General features: G+C 35.9%; 1 protein-coding gene across 2 annotated transcripts in view; it reads right to left on the bottom strand.

Annotated features, from left to right (window-relative positions):
• The window catches only part of LOC135214866 (protein FAM43A-like), a 302,949-nt gene that overhangs the window by 112,322 nt on the left and 167,816 nt on the right, over nt 1-22,811 (bottom strand). For both annotated transcript variants that reach the window (XM_064249287.1, XM_064249286.1), the window contains exon 2: nt 357-404. The gene's annotated coding sequence lies outside the window, so the exon portion shown is untranslated. The remainder of the gene's footprint in view (nt 1-356; nt 405-22,811) is intronic.

Below are 22,811 nucleotides of genomic sequence, written 5' to 3'. Positions count from 1 at the left end.
GCATAAAAATAAGGATCCACTCTCTATCTATCATGTCTCACTCAACTTCTTTGTTCGTTATCTTTCAACGTTCCCCCTTTCTATCGCGTTTATTATTCTCTCCTTTAATTCTTCCCTATTTTCACCTTTTAGCCGGACAAAGGGTTTCACCCGAAAGCTAATGGCGGCCAATTACGGTATCTATGGGCCAATCAAAAGCTGCTGCCGAATGATGTCACCCAACCAGACAGACTTGATTAGCCGGTAACTTGTATGAATTATCTAGTATTAAAGCGAGAGAGAGAGAGAGAGAGAGAGAGAGAGAGAGAGAGAGAGAGAGAGAGAGAGAGAGAGCATGCAATATTTTATTATCTTACCTTTGTTGGGCTCAGGTTTCCTGTGTTAAATTTCTCCGCGCCACAAATCTGGAAAAAGAAAAGACTTTCATGAATATTTCTTGGAATCCTAATGAAGACAAGAAATAAGGATAAAAAATAACAAAAACAAAGCAAAACAAAAGACTATCAAGTGCCAGAATAAGTACAAATGTGATGCTTTTAAAGTTGTTTTGATTTTCATAAATATTTCTTGGAATACAAATGAAGACAAGTAATAAGGAAAAGAAAGCAAATACAAACAAAGGAAAACAAAAGTCTATCAAGTGCCAGAATAAGTACAAATGTGATGTTTTTAAGCTTGTTTTTGCAGAAACTGGTAGGGAGCGGTGAGTACGAAGCGATAAATAAGTGCATACGATAACAAAGAGAAAGTGGTGAGAAGATTGAGAGTATTATTTTTCCCTTGTATACATGGTTTCGGAAACGTGGAAGGTTGGCTGTGTGTGTGTGTGTGTGTGTAATATAAAACCAAATGCATATTATGTATTTAGAGCAGATCCACACCAACGATATACGAGAGCAGAGAGAGACTTCAGATGAAAGAGCAAACACTGAAAGAACGCTGATTGATTAAGGCATTAATGTCAAAAAAAGCGCGAAAGAGATAGATTCCAACGAGAACATGACGTCATCAGGTCGAGAGAAGCTTTGAAAAGTGAGAATGTTATCCTGCGGAAGGAGAATTAATCAGTGCGCTTAGGTCGGCAGAATGACAAATGAGCTCCTGTGGGTGTTTCACAGAGAATTAATGCAAAACTTGATCAGTGGAAATTTTAATTGAAATCTTTGTTCTGCCTGATGAACACGGATTCTTTTCCATGAAAGGCAATGAAACAGTCTGATTTTGATATTATCTTTGGCATTGGTGATCTAGTCTAATCATATCTGGTATTGCTGATACAGTCTAAAGTCGTAAAACAAATTAGTACTTCAAAATTTACGGCAAAATATAATTCCCAAGCAACGCCACATCGGCGTTGGTTACCAGATGACGTCACCGAGCCAGCTTCGAGCCCATTTCATTTTACTCCACCCAGAATACTATAGAAACGAACTTGGCCCCACCAAAATAAGGTAAGTGAGAGTAATGAGAGTAGGGATAAAATTCATCAGTAAGATAGTCTTGTATTTAAGATTTCATGACCACAGATACTGGGGTAACAGATGACTTCACCGAGCCAGCTTACTAAGCCCATCATGAGGAGTACAGTAATAAGGATCATTAAAAAAAAAAAAAAAAAAAAAAAAAAAAAAAAAAAGGTAACGAAAACCACAACATTACTCGTGATAATATAAAATTTTACTTTCCATTGTAGCGGGGATTACGGGCAACAATGAAAATAACAACAAATAGCACGCAATATACAGATCTCTCTCTCTCTCTCTCTCTCAAGCAAAAAACTTACAAAAAAAAAAACAATCTGAGGAATGAAGGTCATCTGAATGATTAAGTGAAATCTGTTTAATTACATGCGTTCCTATGTTCACAAAACAAAAAAACTGCAATAATCATAAGCAAAGCGAAGCTCATCAAAACTGAGGCATTCATAACAAAACAAGGTCGTAATCCACTTATGAGATTTAATCAATGAACAAACAAACACGAATATATCATGCATTGAATATCTGAAATATCAAAACTAACAACAGGAAATATCGAGTCTCCAATGTTTTGAAAGCATATGTCGACAGTGCTGATAACCTTCTGCTAGACGCAATAAAAGGGAGAGAGAGAGAGAGAGAGAGAGAGAGAGAGAGAGAGAGAAGAGAGAGAGAGAGGAGGAGAGTAGAGAGAGAGAGGAAATGCAAGAACAAATGACAAACAAGAAATATTGGCTATCCTTCTTAATTTCTCGATGCCCTCTATTAAAGAGAGAGAGAGAGAGAGAGAGAGAGAGAGAGAGAGAGAGAGAGAGAGAGAGAGGAAAAAATTGACAACAATCAAGAAAACCGGATAAAAGTTCATCCTCTATACTAGCGAGTAAAATTAGGGATTCTGATGATTTTCCGGATTGGCACAGGAACGCCAATAAAAGTCCAATACGAGTCCCGATACCAGAATTCCAGGCGAGTTACATCGCAACATTAAAGATAGCAGCGGCGGCGGCGGACGGTGAATCATTCAGCGCAGCGCGTTGTTGGTCCACTTCCCCCGATTCGAGATGTCCTCATGACTAACGTCAATTGCAGGCTGAACTGTTCTCTGATGATTGTGGGAAGACGTCATCAGGAGCCGAGCTATGTACAATCTCCGCAACTACCTCTGCACCAGCGAGGTCTAGTCTACTCTAGACCGTGCAATGGTTGCCAAACTTTTTTTCTGTCATTTCCCCCTGCACCCAGTTCTACCATCCAGATTTCCCCCTTCATGTGTATGAGGGAAAGAGTAGTTAAAACACACTGTGACTATTTACTAATTTATTTTTCAAATGTACAAATATACTGATAAAAATATAGTTACGGAGTAAAGTGGATAGAGAGCGGTTAGTAACAACTAACCGCATAGCCATAGAGAGCGGTTAGCAACAAATAAAAGGACTTGAGAAAATCTTTCTGAGATTTTCTTAATTAGTAGGCAGTGTAATTATTTCCCCCCTGGTAGCTTCGAATTTCCCCCCCAGAGGAAAATTTCCCCCAGTTTGGGAACCACTTGGACTCTAAAGAGACTAGACCCACTTTATCATCTGTAGGTCTAGAGACTAGACTCACTTTATCATCTGTAGGTCTAGAGACTAGACCCACTTTATTATCTGTAGGTCTAGAGACTAGACCCACTTTATCATCTGTAGGTCTACAGACTAGACCCACTTTATTATCTGTAGGTCTAGAGACTAGACTCACTTTATCATCTGTAGGTCTAGAGACTAGACCCACTTTATTATCTGTAGGTCTACAGACTAGACCCACTTTATTATCTGTAGGTCTACAGACTAGACTCACTTTATCATCTGTAGGTCTAGAGACTAGACTCACTTTATCATCTGTAGGTATATTTACACACACACACACACACACACACACACATGGTACCAGACATCACTATGGATATTTGACACAGTCAAATGATAAATGCAAATGGTTACAAGATGCTCAACAGTATATCTTCTTGAACTGAATATAAATGTAAATCTGTTCGGCATTTTTTAACCACTTGCATTTTTCATTTTCTTCGGTAGAATACAATTGAATGGAGAGAGAGAGAGAGAGAGAGAGAGAGAGAGAGAGAGAGAGAGAGAGAGAGAGAGAGAGAATCACCTGCGTACACCAAAAATATATGGTTGGTAAAATACATTAGAGAGAGAGAGAGAGAGAGACTGAACAACACCAAAAATATATAGCTTACACATTAAATACATACAGACATTAAACAGAGAGAGAGAGAGAGAGAGAGAGAGAGAGAGAGAGAGAGAGAGAGAGAGAGTGCATACGCCATACAACGTAAAAATTTGTCGATGACATAAAATTTAGCTCAAACGACAAACGTCGGGAAACGAAACGAGAGTCGGTAATTTTGATGCTTTAAAATTGGGCAATTAAATACATGTCCGTTGACACGTAACTGGAATTTCGCCGTTCTGCAACATCGAGAAGAAGAAATCAACTAATTAAAAGTATCTATGCCCCCTCAGTCTTTTTCTGGTAGGGGGAAATTTTCGCAAAATGTATATATATGTATATATACATATATACATACACACACACACACACACACACACACACACATATATATTTATATATATATATATATATATCTTATATGTACACTCATATATCATATATAAGTATAATGTACATATACTTATATGAGAGAGAGAGAGAGAGAGAGAGAGAGAGAGAGAGAGAGAGGAGAGAGAGAGAGAGAGAGAGATTTTGCACGTGCGTGTTGCCCATTCATAATGTATCGGTTTATATAGGTAAAAGAATTTATACAAATAGATAGATACACAGTATGCGCTTAACACACCCCATTAACGTATATTTTATGTATATATATGTATACATATATTATATAATCATATATATACATACATACATACATACATACATACATACATATATATATATATATATATATATAATATATATAATAATTATATATCTATATATATATATATATATATTTTAATAAAAAAAATATACACATATAATATCTGTGTGTGTACTCACGCCTGCGTATCAACTCAGCACTTCCTTCTCCTATTACAGAAGTGAAGGATGCAGAGAGAGAGAGAGAGAGAGAGAGAGAGAGAGAGAGAGAGAGAGAGAGAGCCGCAAACCACAACACCAAACGCCAATAACATAAAGGTTGTTTATATTTTCTAAAACTGAGGCCAAGGATTTCTGACATCATGGAAGAAAAAAAAAAAGTAAAGGAAAATGACGAGAAACTTCGTTAGGGAAAGTTACTGAATTGCAAAGTATATTGTATTTTTTTTTTTTTGTGTCTCATTTCCTGGGAAATAAATGTTAATACTTCTTAAGAGATTAATTTTAAAAATTTCTTATGGAGTAGATACTTTACTTTTTATATATACACATACATACATATATATAAATTATCATAAACATATATAAATGCACACGTATATATATGTATTTATCTAACTATATATATATATATATATATATATATATATATAATATGTATGTATGTAAATGTATGTATCTCTCTATATATATATATATATATATATATATATATATAATATACAAAGAAAAACATTTGCATTTACGCACATGTACACAGACGCGTTGTATAACCAAAATATGTGCAACTGTCTCCTGACTAATACGAATCATTTTTTACAAAAACCCTGACAAGCGAATGGAAAATAAAAACATCTAATGCCTTACGAATACGAATAAAATCACGCATATGATTTTACTTTCTAATGCATGTTTATTTGAATTAATGTTATCTGAATGAATGCTTATTTGCATTCATGTTTATCTGAATGAATGCTTATTTGCATTCATGTTTATATAAATAAACGTTTATTTGAAGAAAGAAAAAAAAAACTTAGGATAAATTTATGAATCTTAGTAAATCTTACAACAAACTGATTCGAGCAGGCAGTTACAAGGATAGTTAAGATGAGTTTGCAATGTCTGATTAAAAGCAACAACGAAGAAACAACCAAATACCACTACGTACCACCAACACAGTGCAAGAGACTCGTCATGAAACAACATTAACGCATATTTTGCTACAATTATCTCTCCTTTAAGAAGGCCGTTATGCAACAAAAATAATTTACGAAAATTAGTCTAATAGTCACGCTTGCTACTGCAAGGTCCAATAAATGTAAAAAGAAGGTGCATTACCTATAAAAAGCAGCAAACCGACCACTAACTTAGATACTCAGAAACGACATCCCATGAAGGTCATGTGTATATAGAGCAGATACTTCCCAGTAATGCATAAAATAAATTACACACGAGGTACCTATGACAAGCTTTTGAATTATCTCAATGGAAACACAGTAAGTATAACAAATAAGCCATTATTGTCGCGCTGTTAATAATCTACACACACACATACACACACACATATACATACACACATATATATTATATATTGATATTATACATTTATATCTATAATTTATATATATAATATATATATATATCATGGTGATTTTGTAATAATTATTAAACTGAGAATAAAATCATAAGGATAAATCTGCGTAATTGTCTAAAAACCGCGCTGTTTTTTTTTTTCAGCAACGGTATTCATTGCGTCATACAAGGCCTCTGCAAATTGCAAGTGGACACAAAGCATATGAGAGAGAGAGAGAGAGAGAGAGAGAGAGAGAGAGAGAGAGAGAGAGACTACCTATTTATTATTGTGTGGTTGACGTGACATTCTCCGAAAATAAGATCACCCTCCGCCTCCACCCCCTCCTCCTCCTCCTCTTCTTCTGAATGTGAACGTGTTCTTTTGGTAGGGAAATTACACGGGTGGACTTCTAATGAAAGCTACGTAAGAACATCAACACAGAACTAAAAAGTTATACGAATAATATTGATATCTGCATCCTATATATATACGTATATATATATATATATATATATATATATATATATTTATATATATATATATATATATATATATAATACAACTGAATTACTACATCTTCGTGCTAAGAAGATTACCAGTACTATATATATATATATATATATATATATATATATATATATATATATAGATACATACACACACACACACACAAACACACACACACACACACCATATATATATATATATATAGATAGATAGACAGATAGTTATACATAATGTATACATATACATATATACACATATATTAACATAAATTTCATTTAGAAGTCAGCAAAATAAGGTATAAATCCTTCAGTCTGCATAACGACCACAAGAGAATCATTCGTTTCCGATACGAATATCGTTATAACCCCGTTAAGTTCTCGGTCTCTTTCGCTACGTGAGCCATGTTCCTTTCTCGTGTCAGATGGTCGAATTCTTCCTCAGCTATGTACTTATTAAGAATTCTCACTCTGAAGAACACTTCTTCGCGAATAAGGTAAGGACTAATAAAACAATTACTCATACTAGTCTAGTATGAGTCTTGAAATGGAAAAATAAATCCACAGCTACGCACGGGTACAAATATATTACTTAGAAATAAATATGTACAGAAAGCATTTGGGAAACTGTTCAATTCCTGTTTTCAATCTGTACATATACATAAATGTGAATTTCTTTCGCCATTATTATCATCATCATCATTATTATTATTCGAAAATACTCACAGTACCATGAGTCTTGAAATGGAGAAATAAATCCACAGCTACGTATGGGTACATGTATTTGAAAACCTAAATCTTTACAGAAAGCTTTCGGGAATCTGTTCGAACAGATTCCCGAAAGCTCCCCGTAGATACCGATTTTTAAATATGTATACCTCTACATAACTGTGGATTTGTTTCTCCAAGGGAAGGACTAATATGAATGAAGAACTCTTGAAGAGTGTCAGGGGGGCGGGATGGATAATATTTTCAGTAGATGAAACCTATTCATATGGAACAAACCCACCAAAGGGGCCAATGACTTGAAATTCAAGTTTCCAAAGAATATTACGTTCATTAGGAAGAAGTAAGAGGAAGTAAAGTGAAATACAGAAGGAAGAAATCCCACTTATCAAAAAAAAATTAATAATAATAAATAGACAAAAAGATAAAAAGTATTAAAATACAAGAAGAAGAGTATTAGGGGAGAGAAATGCATTGTATTTTCGCTTGAACTTCTGAAGTTCCAACTACGCGGTGTGACGAATACAGGACCTCTGGAACTGGAAACTGGAACTGGGAACTGGAACTGGGAACTGGAACTGGGAACTGGAACTGGGAAGTCCGACAGCGAGAGACATGTACTACATATTGGTGAAGAGCTTGTGAAGGAGCTTTGCCAAAGGATTAAAAATGATGCTTACAATTTACGCTTAAACATCGTTAACTCTTTCAATATTAATATTCACGGGTACCTCACGACTCTAATAGCACCTTAGTGGAATCCATTTCACTTGGTGGGCAGCTCACAAATATATAAATATCTCTCCACTATATTCCTAGAAAAGCAAAGCGATAATAAAATTCATGGCTATCGAGTGTTAAAATGATTATATCCTTATTTCCTGTTTCATCACTGCATTCAGTAAGGCCCTTTGAGAGCTGGGCAAGGTTACCAAGACTAAACAAGGTCCAACGCGCAAGAAAGCTTTTCGTTGTCACAATAAACACGACGATGAACGAAAAGTTCTAATTGAATTGAATAGAGAATTTAGGCCAAAGGCCAAGCAGTGAGACCTATGAGGTCATTCAGCGCTCCAACCGAAATTGACAGCAGAGGGTTTGAAAGGTGTAACAGGAAACTCTCATAGTTGCACTACGAGTCTACTGTTAAGAGAGGATGGAAGTAAGATGGAAGAAAGAGAATATGAAAGGAATAACAGTAAAGGGAACGAAAGGGGTAAAGAGACTAAAAGGTATAGAAAGGATTTTAAAACTAAAGAATATGTCAATGTAAGCGACGGTGGATATTGGTATTGTTAGCACTTAGTGAACCCCCAGTCTTTGGTTCAAAATTAAAGTTCTAAGGTATTGCTACAATTTTATCATCCAAAGCTAAATGTAAAGTGAAGACTATAGCAGTTTTATTTATAGAAAACTTGACTCTAACTTTTTACTGCTGTTTGAATCCTGTTCAACTTGTATTGTAATCAGTAAACACATGAATAAAAACTCCAAGACAATTCTAATGAATCTAATGATGCAAATTTTGTATCTGAGAATAAAATTAAACTTGCAAAAAAAAACTTGAAGAGATAAGGAAACGTGCAACTAATTCAATCTAGCACACCTGCCTAATTTACGATATCTTAATATCCTTTGACGGTAAATATCTATTCTTATCAATCAGTGTAAATACACCACTCCCTTCTCTTAGAAAACCTGTGAAATAAAAAATATTGAAGATAGAGAAAACTGCTTATTTTAACTCAAAAGTTTCTTCCCATTTCACTGCGCTAAATAATAATAATAATAATAATATAATAATAATAATAATAATAATAAAGGTATAATTAGCGATCTACGGAATTACCTGCGGAAATGTAGCACTTTTAATTAGGTAGACAGCACAGGTAAACTGCAATCCATCGAAGCGAAAGTAGATTAAGGCCCCAATAAGATACCTGCCAGCTGCTATGAACATTGTCAGACAAACAAAGATTTACCTGCGGAAATGTTGCACTTTTGATTAAGTAGACTGCGCAGGTAAACTGCAATCCATTGAAGCGAAGGCAGATAGAGGCCTCAATATATAAGGAATAAAACTCACTCGAGAGACGACTTCAACAGATTTATTTTCTTAGGGTAGTGGCTGTTGCCCAACCGCATCCTGTAAAAAGTCGAACAACTCTGTGACTCACAGCCACAGCGGCGTTGCCTTGAAGACAAGCCAGTCTCCCTTGCTCGCAGTTTGGACACGCACTTACTGATGCACATAGTCTCTCTCTCTCTCTCTCTCTCTCTCTCTCTCTCGTCTCTTCTCTTTTTCTCTTTTTCTTCTTTTCTCTCTTCTCTGCTTGTTGCGGAAGCCAAATAAAACTCTCCTCTCTCTCTTGTTGATGACAGGGTAAAAATTTCCTTCTCTCTCTCTCTCTCTCTCTCTCTCTCTCTCTCTCTCTCTCTCTCTCTCTCTCTCTCTGTCTTGTTGCTGGCAGGGCAAAATTTAACTCCTTTCCTCTTTCTCTCTTGTTGATGACAGGGTAAAATTTAAATTCTCTCTCTCTCTCTCTCTCTCTCTCTCTCTCTCTCTCTCTCTCTCTCTCTCGTTGTTAACAGAGCAGAAGTTAATTTAACTCTCTCTCTTGTTGGTGAAAGAGCTCTCTCGTTTTTAACCGTGCAAATGTTAAAGGTACATGGAAATCATAAGTGGTATGTAAACAACAAAAAACAACCAATAAAAATAAATTACAAATGAAATGTAAACAAAAATCACAAAGAGACAAAATAATGTAAACCGCAATAAAAAAAAAAAAAAAAAAAAAAAAAAAAAACTCCCCCTTTCCGAAATAAAGGAAGGTGAGCATATTTTGATCACCTATTACGACAAAACCAGAATAAATTCCGACTGTTTGTCCAAGAAGCAGCAACACGCCCGGCCCACCTATAACATACCTTTAGCCTTGTGTGACGTCTTAAGCCATCTACGTTCGTAGGAGTCCGTTCCCTTCTCCCACCCCTCACACACACACACACACAAAACCTTGCCGTCAGCCTACTACTAATCAGCTTCCTCTCCTACTCGCAGCTGGAGTCATCCTGAATCTCGTAGGATTCTCACTCGCCCCTTCCCGGCCCCCCCGGCCCCCCTATTGAACTCCTGCACGTGTTTCAGAGGTTCTTAAGGATTACCGCAGTGTTCTATTAAGCCCGGATTACGGGAGGTACCTGCATCGATGAGAGTTCGTACGGGTGATTATTGTTTGGAACGAATGAATAAAACATTTCTTATAAGGATTCATTCAACCTTAAAAGGCATTCACTGGCTTGCAAAGCGACGGTCGACAAAATGCTAGATTGCCAGAGAGGAAAATGAACACGAGAAAAAAAAAAAAATTAATGAATATAGTAAATATACAAATACACAAGGCAGTAAATAAAGGAAGCTAATAAGAAAGTAAATACTTAAAATTTAAAAATTAAACAAAATAGCGTCGTAGTTACTATATATACAATTTACCAACGACTTTTGAATTACTTGTTAACACGTCTTTTTTCTAGATAAAGAAAAAAGGCAATGCTAATAGTAAAAAAAAAAAAAAAAAAGTTCGAAAACATCTCCCTCATCGCTAGTTGAACGTTCTGCTCCTGGAAAACTTGCAAACGCTTACAGGGTTCCAGTTTCGTCGAAAGTTCGTGTTTACATAACCAGAATCTGGTTTTTCTTGGCAGGCCCTACAAGCACCGCTCACAAATAGATAGCATACGTTGCTTATCCAACTATTTAAGAACGTCCACAGCAGCAGTAGTATAGTAGCAATAATGATGAGTAATGCAACCGTTAAAATCATCATAGAAAACAATGGATGGAAAAGGAGAATGAATTCACTGAATAAAGCCTAAATAATGACCGTGATAATAATAGCAAACAAACCAACAATAAGCTACTGACGCTCATAAACGGTGACGGTAAAAGAGCCATAAAAAACCTATAGCGGTTTTCTTCTCGTGTTTGCAAATTTGAAACGGTTTTGGGAAACCACTACCAAAATATTTTCTAAGATAACTGAGATAACTATGTATTCTTATACGTACATAGACACACACACACACACACACATATATAAGCGAATGCCACAGGAAAATGATAGTCAGAAATCCAAGCGCTTTCGTCTTTACTCAGACATTGTCAAGGAGCTCTTTTACCATTAGCTCCTTGACAATGTCTGAGTTCTGACCATCATTTTCCTGTGGGATTCGCTTATTTATGAAGTCACGTGCATCTACTGTAATTTTTTAAGCATATACATATATATTATATAGTATATAATTATATACACACACAAGTATTCTTACTAAACAGGAGAGTATGAAATAGTACTCTGAATTGTTGAGTCACTAAATTGCTTATTCCGTAGCATAAATGTAAGAGATGTAATATTGTTCCCCGTTGTTCGTGTTCATTTATATTCAAGCAACAAATCACAGTAAAAAGTGGCAAGGTCCCAGTGTTATCTCTACCGATAAAGACCTTAAAAATAAAATAAAATTCCAATTCTTTGAAGAACTGCCGATGCAGTTGTTGGGAATGGTTTTATATATATATATATATATATATAGTATATATATATATAGTATATAATATAATCATATATATATATATATATATATATATATATATATATATATATATACAAGTATTCTTTATAAAATAGTACTCTAAATAGTTGAGTCATTGCAATGTTTATTCCGTAGTATAAATGCAATACAGACGTAATATTGTTCCCCGCTGTTATTGTTCATTTATATTCAAACGACAAATCACAGTACCAGGTGCCAAGGTCCCGGTGTTATCTTGTAAACAGTAAATATCTTAGAAAATAAATATGTCCAGTGGTTTTTGAACTTTTACTAACTGAAACCTGGTTGAATTAGAAACAAGGCATGATCCGACCTCCGGATCACTCACTCGGGGCGCGAGCTAAAATCTACGGTCAAATAGAGCATTGTTTCACCAATAAAAATTAAAATAAATATGCTACATTTTATTGGAAATAATTTTTCTGTACTGTTTAACATGACCATTATTTATGTTTTACATTTCCATTCTAATATATAAATCATAAATATCCTATCCTAAAATTCCTGTATCTTCAACTCAACGCGAAACAACTTTCTCAGATCCTTTCAGGCTTCCCTACCCCAACAACAACAACAACAGCAACAACAACAACAACAACAGCAAAGTAGTTTGTAGGCTTACTCCCCGAGTAAACAATCAATCAATCTATGAGAAGTAAATAAATTCTCAAATAATAGTTGTTAGCAAATTCTAAATCAATCTGGACAACAATACCATTAAAAGTACGCGGTCGCACAGAATTCTTTAAAGTATTTACAAAGTATTTCCAACTGATGAGGGTCATAACCGTATTTTGACAAAAAAAAAAAAAAAAAAAAAAAAATTCAGTATCAAAATATTCGTTTGTTACTCGTAGACTAAGGTTATTATTATTACATTCAGAAGATGAACTCTATTCATATGAAACAAGCCCACGAAAAGGGCCAATGACTTGAATTAATTCAAGTTACCAAAGAATATCGGGTTTGATTATATATATATGTATATATATATATATATAATAATATCTATATATATTATGATATATATACATATAATATATATATATATATATATATATATATATATATATCTATATATATATATAAAAAGACATCACTTATCAAAACGGAAAAAATAATTCACCAGATTAATAAATAATAAATAAATAAATTATCTAATGATATACTATATATTGTTATTCTGGGACTTTTTCTATCATAAATTCCAGAAGGCCAGATTAAAAAAAAAAAACACTTGACTGTTAGAAGGAAGTAACAGAAGGTAATGGGAAAAAATAGATAGTTCCATTATCAAAAATGAAAAAAATAGTTTACCAAACTACTAAATAAATTGATAAATTAACGATACATTAAATACTGCTAATCCTGGGTATTTCAATTTCATCCCAAATCCAAAAAGGCCAGATAAAAGACAATAATCTTGACTGTTATACGATCATCAAAAGTGAAATACCGTAGCAAGAACACAAGGCTATATGATCTTCGGCCTTGATGAGAATTCCGTTCTTTTCAAAGACACGACGAACGGGACAGAGACACAGAGACGAAAGGAGAGGGCGAGGAAGGTACACAAACAGAGAGACGCCAGAGACACACGGATTACCACGGCCGTAGTGTTGACGAAACGGCTCTGACGTTCGTCTTCAGGAGGAATTGGGACCGTCAATTCTGGGTCACAACCACAATGGAGAGATACCATCAAATTAAGGATCCCGACCGTAACTGATGCATTATTATATTCATTACAAGTCTGTCTGTCTCTCACTGGTGCATACTCTCTCTCCTCCCTCACTGATGTATATATTCGTTATAAGGCAGTCTCTCTCTCTCTCTCTCTCTCTCTCTCTCTCTCTCTCTCTCTCTCTGGTGCATACTCTCTCTCACTGATGTATATATTCGTTATAAGGCAGTCTCTCTCTCTCTCTCTCTCTCTCTCTCTCTCTCTCTCTCTCTCTCTCTCTCTCATTGGTGCATACTCTCCCTCTCACTGATGCATTGATGCATATATTCGTTATAAAGCACTCTCTCTCTCTCTCTCTCTCTCTCTCACTGATGTATATATTCGTTGTAAGGCAGTCTCTCTTTCTCTCTCTCTCTCTCTTCACTGGTGCATACACTCTCTCACTGATGTATATATTCGTGATAAGGCAGTCTCTCTCTCTCTCTCTCTCTCTCTCTCTCTCTCTGATGCATATATTCGTTATATGGCAGTCTCTCTCTCTCTCTCTCTCTCTCTCTCACTGATGCATATATTCGTTATAAGGCAGTCTCTCTCTCTCTCTCTCTCTCTCTCTTCTCTCTCTCTCTCTCTCTCTCTCTCTCTCTCTCTCTGATGCACTGATGCAGTTAGGGGCCGTAGGGACACTGCAAAAAACCGTAATAGTGCCTACAGTGCACCGCGTGAAGTACTTTGACTGTACTACTCCCCTGCGGAGGACATTTTTTACAAGGACAATGAAAAGGAAACGATACAGAAGGTGTTAATGAGGCTAAGGTGTAAACTAGCCTAAGATTAGTTCAGCTAAGCAATACGTAGCGTAAAACAGTTACGATTTCGTTTCTTATCCTTAATGCACATCTTCGTGAACGTTTAGGTAACAGTACCACGCGAGGGCATGTCCTATGTACTCGCTTGAAATAAAAAATATGTACTCGCTTGAAATAAAAAAAAAACAATTTAATATCTCTCGTATCGACGACCTTTAAAAAATAAATAATATCTAGTCCATGAACGGGATCTTTTAATCCTCACCATCAGCTGGAATTAAGTCAGCCAGGATGACGAAATTGCACACGACAAAAATAGATATGAATAAACGTTCATTTTTTTGGTGGTTGTTTGGTTATCTGCGCTGAAGTCATGTTCAAAGGACCCACCAATAAACATCGTCAACTGTTCGACTACCTAAACAGACAGTTCAATTAAAACAACTTTAAGTGTCACGGAGGAATAATAATAATTGAATAATTCTGAGAAGCTCCTCATTACCACACCAATTAGGTATACGGAACTTCAGGAACAATCTCCATTGCAGATACTCAGAAATGTTAACAGGATCCACTAGTAATGGTTGCCACCTACATCTAAACAGTGACTACAAACAAAAACAAAAGCTGTACAGGAAGGGAGCGATATATATATATATATATATATATATATATATATATATATATATATATATATATATATATATATATATATATATGTAAGGCTTTTGGTATTGGCTGTAGATACTGTTTAGATGCAGGTGGGGCGACAGTGTGTGTGTGTGTTTCGTTCTTTCCCTAAGCCTCCAACAGTGTTTAATAGATTAGAAACTGTTGGAATATGGAAGAAAGTAGCGTACTAAACCAAGTGTACGGATGGAATGCTAAGGCAGCCTACAAACAGATCGAGATGATCGTCATTCCAATTTATAACTTTACATATAAAAATGTAATATTATCTAAATGTAACAACACTTGAAACTGAAGTAACTGAAGTAAAGTAATGATAAAACTGTATCGCGGCCAAACCTGCACTCAATTACGTGCTTGTCAATATAACTTATATAATTCGATAACGCGATGGTGACGCAGAAATGACTCAATACATTGATTATTTATGATACAGGTTAAGAATACAGAAGACTAAGATTGATTTGAATTAAGTTAATTTCAAATACCCATAATAAGTAAAGCAAAATAATAATATATAAGTTATTAATTTATATTTTTTCATAATCTTAAGGAACCTTCACCTGCTCTGTTACTCATCGTTTTAATAAAATCGGCGTCTTTATAAGCCTTTTTGTTTTGTTTGTTTGTATGGTGTTTTTACGTTGCATGGAACCAGTGGTTATTCAGTAACGGGACCAACGGGTTTACGTGACTTCCGAACCACGTCGAGAGTGAACTTCCATCAACAGAAATACAGATCTCTCACCCATCAATGGAAAGCCCGAGAATCGAACTCGCGGCCGCCGAGGTGGCAAGCCAAGGCCATACCGATCACGGTACCGAGGAGCTTAGATTATTAGCGTCTCATATTTTGTCAAGAAATCTCCACCGAGGATGAGTCACAGATGATGCTGAAAACTATAATTCGTCGGAGAATTTAATGTCCAGCCATTATTCTTAGTCATCGGTTTGAGAGCAGCCCACTCATTTATAGCTCTGAAGATGGCGTATACTGCGCTGTATGTGTTGATTGTCAATTCTATGACTTTGCCGTTATTTGTCAATAATTTCTCCATAAATTTGTCCTGGACTACGTTTCCATATAAACAGAATATTCAGTAATACATGACTTTAATATCCGAGTTGACATCACACGTAGAGTATAAGAGGTGTATTGCAATACGAAGAAAGAAATGAAAGGTATAACTAGAGAGAGATTTCTGGCGGGTCTGCAGGGCATGTAGATGGTCAACAGGGACTGGCGGTATGCTTTAGAACAATTTCTCTCTCTCTCTCTCTCTCTCTCTCTCTCGCCTCTCCTCTGTCTTCTCCTCTCTCTCTCTCTCTCTCTCGATCTCTGGTCTGGGGTCTTCTCTGTCCTGTGTGTTTGTGTGTGTGTCTATCTGTCTTTATCTAAATCGTAGTCCGATGGGGAGAACATTCGTCTCATAAGCGAGATGAACTGGGACTCTCTCTCTCTCTCTCTCTCTCTCTCTCTCTCTCTCTCTGTGTCTCTGTGTGTGTGTGTGTGTGTGTCTATCTGTCTTTATCTATCTCGTAGTCCGATGGGGAGAACATTCGTCTCATAAGCGAGATGAACTGGGACTCTCTCTCTCTCTCTCTCTCTCTCTCTCTCTCTCTCTCTCTCTCTCTCTGTGTCTCTGTGTGTGTTGTGTGTCTATCTGTCTTTTATCTATATCGTAGTCCGATGGGGAGAACATTCGTCTCATAAGCGATGATGGAAACTTGGGACTCCTGTCTTCTCTCCTCTTCCCTCCTCTTCTCTCTCTCCTCTCTTCTCTCTCTCTCTCTCTCTCTCTCTGTAGTCTAATGGGGAGAACAGACGAACTGGGTTCAATCCCTAACCAATACGGACGCGATCAGTACGAGCTTTGATAACACCTATTGACATTTTTTTTTTTTAATTTATGAAGTAAATTACGAAACTGCAGTTAGTCGCCTGTAACGGGTCGCAGTAAAGAAAGGGGGGCGGGGGGATAAAGACACAGGGTTAGCGAATTAAATCTGAAGGACTTAAGAGAATCTGAAGTCGATCTGGAGCCACCCTCTTTTTGAGTCAAAATGAGTAAATATACTATATACAGGAGTATATGTATGCTGTATATAAATACAAATATAATAGAGAGCGTGTACTATAGTAGATTCACATCAATCGTGCATTTGATGTCTAGGCCAGTCCCTTACGACGCTCCTGATTGGCTGTTGATAAGCCCATCACAGGGCTGGAAACTCTCAGTCTCTCGAGAGAGTTCACATAGGCAGGATGTGTGTTCCACTTCTCCTGAGGGGGTACTTTTGAAAGACGTATCCCCCAGGAGAGGTGGAACACAGATCCTACCCATGTGAACTCTCTCGAGAGACTGAGAGTTTCCAGCCCTGTGATTGGCTTATCAGCAGCCAATCAGGAGCGTCGTAAGGGACTGTCCTAGACATCAAATGCACGGTTGATGTGAATCTACTATAGCCATATGAACACAGCAACTATACATAAACCTGCACCACATATCTTAACTGCAAAGAGGAGAGAACGGGAAATGACTCAGCCTGAAACAAATGAGCATGTCGCCGTTCTATGTCGGTCAGTCAGTCAGTCAGTTGGTCAGACAGACAGACAGACAGACAGAGAGAGAGGGGCTGTCGCAGCCCTGCTAAATATTAAGCGTCATCAGCATCATCCTGGGAAAAAACATCTCCGAGACACGACATTATTTCCGTCAAGTTCCTTCTGGAGAATTTGGGTAACGTCTTCGTGGGACGCGATTTCCTGCCTGACTCGGGTGCGTAGTATCGTCATGCAGGGCGTATGTAGTACGCGTAGTTGGGAGTCCGCATGTATTTGTTTAATGTCGTGTGCATGTAGGCGAATGTTACTGCTTTATAAAGTAAACTGCACATTGGGATTTATAATGTATATTATTCATTACAATATTTGTACTCTAAAATGTAATAGTATTATGTGTTTGTATCGTGGACCCTTCACGTCTACTATGATGTTTTGTAAAAACATAAAAACTGCAGAAATAAATAATCGTCGGGTGTAATTTGTAATTCCTGTCAACCGGGAGATGTATATTTTATACATACATGCATACACACCTACACTACATACATACATACATACATACATAACATATATACATATATATATATATATTATTATATATATATATACGTATATATATATATACAGAGAGAGAGAGAGAGAGAGAGCGAGAGAGAGAGAGAGAGAGAGAGATATTCCTTATACGTCCCTACGTCCTCTTTCTCAATTCAACCACAACCCTTTTCCTCTTGTTCTTACAGCGCTCTTTTTGCATCGTCTACAGCGGGGAGTCTTCGAATAATTGCTTTACATCCAGGCAAAAGCAATACTCAAGCTCGCTCGGAAAAAGTCTTGGGAACAATGTAATGAAATTCATACGATCATCAATACATTAGACATTTATGGAAATATGACCAGTCACTTTTCTCACAATATCTAAATAACTGAATATATTCGTTTTGCTCATCTTTTCTACGTATTCTTCAACAAGCAACGATACTAGCCAATGTCATTCTTATTTGCTTGTTCATCGTACTCTTAAAAGATTATACTAAAGACACCACGGTAAGAGGCTTACATGAATCTCAATAACCTGTTTAAGGGTTCCGATATTTCAATTCAGGATCATTCACGGACATCAATTCATGACAAGCTTTTAATGCAATCGTAATCAAGCTGCCTTTCTGCAGTAAGTTGTAAATCGCGAAAAAGTGAGACACTTGAACAGTATATCATGTCATGTATTACGTTAACATGCAATGAACGATAACTCATCTCTGGTGGATAGCTTTATCATGTTAAATGTCTTCAGTTAAATAAAATATATATACACATATATATATAAATATATAGTATATATATATATATATATATATATATATTTATATATATATATAGATATATATTTATATATATTTATATTTATATATCATATATATATAATATATATGTGTGTATGTATATATATATATATATATATATATATATATATATATATATAATATATCCTTATATATATATATATATATATATATTTATGTGTTATATATATTATATATATATATATATATATATATATATATATATATATATATTTCCTTAAATGCACGATGGAAAGGTAAGTGAAACAGGGACTTGGAACAAGCACTTTCGTATATTCTACCTTTTCAAGTTCACACTGAATATAACAGAAGTTGACAATCCTTTATGTATAAAAACAGAAAGAGGGGGCGGGGTTATTTATCTATATTTATCCCTGATAAAGGAAAAGCAAATCGTCTAGCCTTATGATCATAACATCCGCAATCTTGACGCCCTTACAACCGCTTGTTTACCTGAAGGCATCACATGAATACTACTTACACTTAGAAGAATAAGGCTAGTGGGAAAAGGTCTTCCGTAAGTGCTTAAGGGGAGGAAAAAGAGAGAGGAAAAAAAATACCCCTCTACTAAATACTACAACTGGACGATTATGCGCAACGTCTCCCACATCCTTCCAATCCCGGAAGGGGAAAACTTGAGCTAAGCCGCAGGATTCCCACAACGCAGGTTTTGCAATCGGCAGGAAATGTTGTCAGTTCAAAGAGACACTCACAGCACAGCACAGCGTCGCTGGCCAATTCTCCGGAAGAGATCGTTCGTGAATGATCTACGAATACGTAAAAGAGATCAATAGTATATATGGAAGAAGAACAACACATATTGTTGCCTAGCAAGACGCAATAATCGTTTAGGCCGACGTTAAAAAAAAAAGCCTCAGAAGCCTAACGGTATCATACCTCTTTGTCCTTGCTTGGTAATGGTGGGAACTCCTACATTCCGGCCCCCCTCCCCCCCCCCCGCCTCTTACCCATTCCCCGCAAGAAAAAAAATTTATACCTCCACAAAGACGTTATATTTCCCCTCCAGTGTCTTTTTTTTCATGGATTACGCAAGAGCCGTTAAACGGGTTCCTGTGAAATATCATTATTATTTAAGAATTTGCCACTTGGCAAGGACGAATTCCTTTAGTATATTTGTAACAATCTGGACCCATATCCGGACACTCATTTTGGGGATTGCTCATCAAACGACCAAGAATGAATGACCTCACTTAACTCTCGTACTATAAAAAATATTTATCCAGAACCCTCTATATCACATTTTATTGTTTTACCAAGCAGAGCAAAACTAAACGGGAATAGTGGTTCAATTGGAACCGAACATAAAATCTACGACAAAGGCCAAGCGCTGGGGCATTTGGTGTCATTCAGCGATGGAAGGAAAAGTGGTTCAATTGGGGCCTTTAGTGTCACTCAAGAGATGAAAATAAATTAAACAATTGCCAAGAAAGGATCGAAAGTACAAAAGAAGAATGAATACTAACGGAAGTTAGCAAAAGGAATGGAAGGGGTTGAAGATGAAGGCCTATACAGGGATGCTGCTGCAAAGAACCTCCAGTGATGCCTACAGTGCACCGCGTGAAACTAGTTTAAGTCTGACCTGACTACCTTACGTAGAGAAACGAAAAGAATACTTTAAGGAGAGAAAGGAAAAGATTACCTTAAGGAGAGACAGTAAAAAGATTACCTTAAGGAGAGACAGTAAAAAGATTACCTTAAGGAGAGACGGTAAAAGATTACTTTAAGGAAAGACGGTAAAAAGATTACCTTTAGGAGAGAAAAGGGAAAAATTACCTTAAGGAGAGAAGGGAAAAGATTACCTTAAGGAGAGAAGGTGAAAAATTACCTTAAGGAGAGAAGGTGAAAAATTACCTTAAGGAGAGAAGGGAAAAGATTACCTTAAGGAGAGAAGGTGACAGATTACTTAAGGAGAGAAGGGAAAAGATTACCTTAAGGAGAGAAGGTGAAAGATTACCTTAAGGAGAGACGGTAAAAGATTACTTTAAGGAAAGACGGTAAAAGATACCTTTAGGAGAGAAAAGGGAAAAATTACCTTAAGGAGAGAAGAAAAGAAAAGTTACTTAAGGAGAGAAGGTGAAAAATTACCTTAAGGAGAGAAGGTGAAAAATTACCTTAAGGAGAGAAGGGAAAAGATTACCTTAAGGAGAGAAGGTGACAGATTACCTTAAGGAGAGAAGGGAAAAGATTACCTTAAGGAGAGAAGGTGAAAGATTACCTTAAGGAGAGAAGGTGAAAAATTACCTTAAGGAGAGAAGGGAAAAGATTACCTTAAGGAGAGAAGGTGAAAGATTACCTTAAGGAGAGAAGGTGACAGATTACCTTAAGGAGAGAAGGGAAAAGATTACCTTAAGGAGAGAAGGTGAAAAATTACCTTAAGGAGAGAAGGTGAAAAATTACCTTAAGGAGAGAAGGTGAAAAATTACCTTAAGGAGAGAAGGTGAAAAATTACCTTAAGGAGAGAAGGTGAAAAATTACCTTAAGGAGAGAAGGTGAAAAATTACCTTAAGGAGAGAAGGTGAAAGATTACCAGTAGGAGACGGTAAAAAGATTACCTTAAGGAGAGAAAGTGAAAAAGTACCTTAAGGAGAGAAGGTGAAAAACAAAAAATTACCTTAAGGAGAGACGGTGAAAGATTACCTTAAGGAGAGAAGGTAACAGATTACTGTGAGATACATTAATACTGTGTAATCTCTTCACTGACATAAATCAGCGTTGAAAAATATCTAAATAACGCAAAAAACCTATAAACTGAGTAATCACTTTACATCTGCTTTCAGTGAATATGCACTCTTATAAAAAAAAAAAAAAAAAAAAAAAAAACAAAAAAAAAAAAAAAAAAAAGCGTGCATAAAACGTAAGTACTACTAACTCTTCAGATGAGATATTACAGAACGGAAATTGAAAATGAACGACTTCAGGCTTTTGTAAAATTCTCATTTCTCTTAGTTTTATCTATTGTTTTTTCTTTTTTATCTAAGCAGCAAATTCATAATCGAATTGCCGTGTTCATGTGTTAAAAAAATAAAAAAAAATAAAATAACATAAATAAAATAAACAAAATTACAAATGCGCAAACTGAAAAGGAAAAGGAGAGTCATGTCTGAGTTTCAATTTCTCAATTATTCCTTTCAATTTCCTTCTACAAGTTTAGTAATAAACTCAGTATTCCCATTTTTTTCTTAGTAACATTGTCAGTATTCCCTTCCAGTATTTTTTTTTTTTTTTGGTAACAATGTCACCATTCCCTTCCATTTTTTTCAGTAACAGTCTGTATGTCCTAGTTTTTTTTTATTCTAGTAACAAAGTCAGTAGTCTCTTGCATTTTTTTTTTTTTTTGGTAACAAAATAAGTATTCCTTTCATTTTTTTTATTTAGTAACAAAATCAGTATTCCCTGATATTCTCTAAAAAATTTTAGATACAAAGCCAGTCTTCCCTCCATTTTGTTTTAAAATTTCAGTAAAAGTCAGTAATCCCTTCCAATTTCTTTTAGTAACAAAGTTAGTATTCCCCTTCCAATTTTTTTCTTAAATCTAGTAACAAAAGTCAGAACTTAAGAACATTATACAAGGAACTTGGCTTGCCCAGCAGAATTGTATTTTGTCAAACTGAAATGAGAAATAAACAGACATGCCTCCGAAACGGATGCGAAAAGCGGTCAACTTGGACTTGACGGACAAATGAATGGAATTCGTGAGATTAACTTTTATTATGCAAAACAGCGTGTCCTGACAGTTCAACTGGAGCCACTGTGTTTATCTGAATTCTTTATGGTGAAAGCCTTTGAGTTGGGATGATAATAATTGTTTTCACGACAAACGTCACAAGGCGGAAGGAAATGCACTTCAATGGGTTATAGATGAAAAGAACTTATGCTTAATGAATAATAATAGACAGAAGATGA

Source organism: Macrobrachium nipponense, chromosome 46, assembly GCF_015104395.2.
Source record: "Macrobrachium nipponense isolate FS-2020 chromosome 46, ASM1510439v2, whole genome shotgun sequence".
Lineage (NCBI taxonomy): Eukaryota > Metazoa > Arthropoda > Malacostraca > Decapoda > Palaemonidae > Macrobrachium > Macrobrachium nipponense.
The sequence above is the reverse complement of the archived record's forward strand: the minus strand, read 5'-3'. Positions and strand labels throughout refer to the sequence as shown.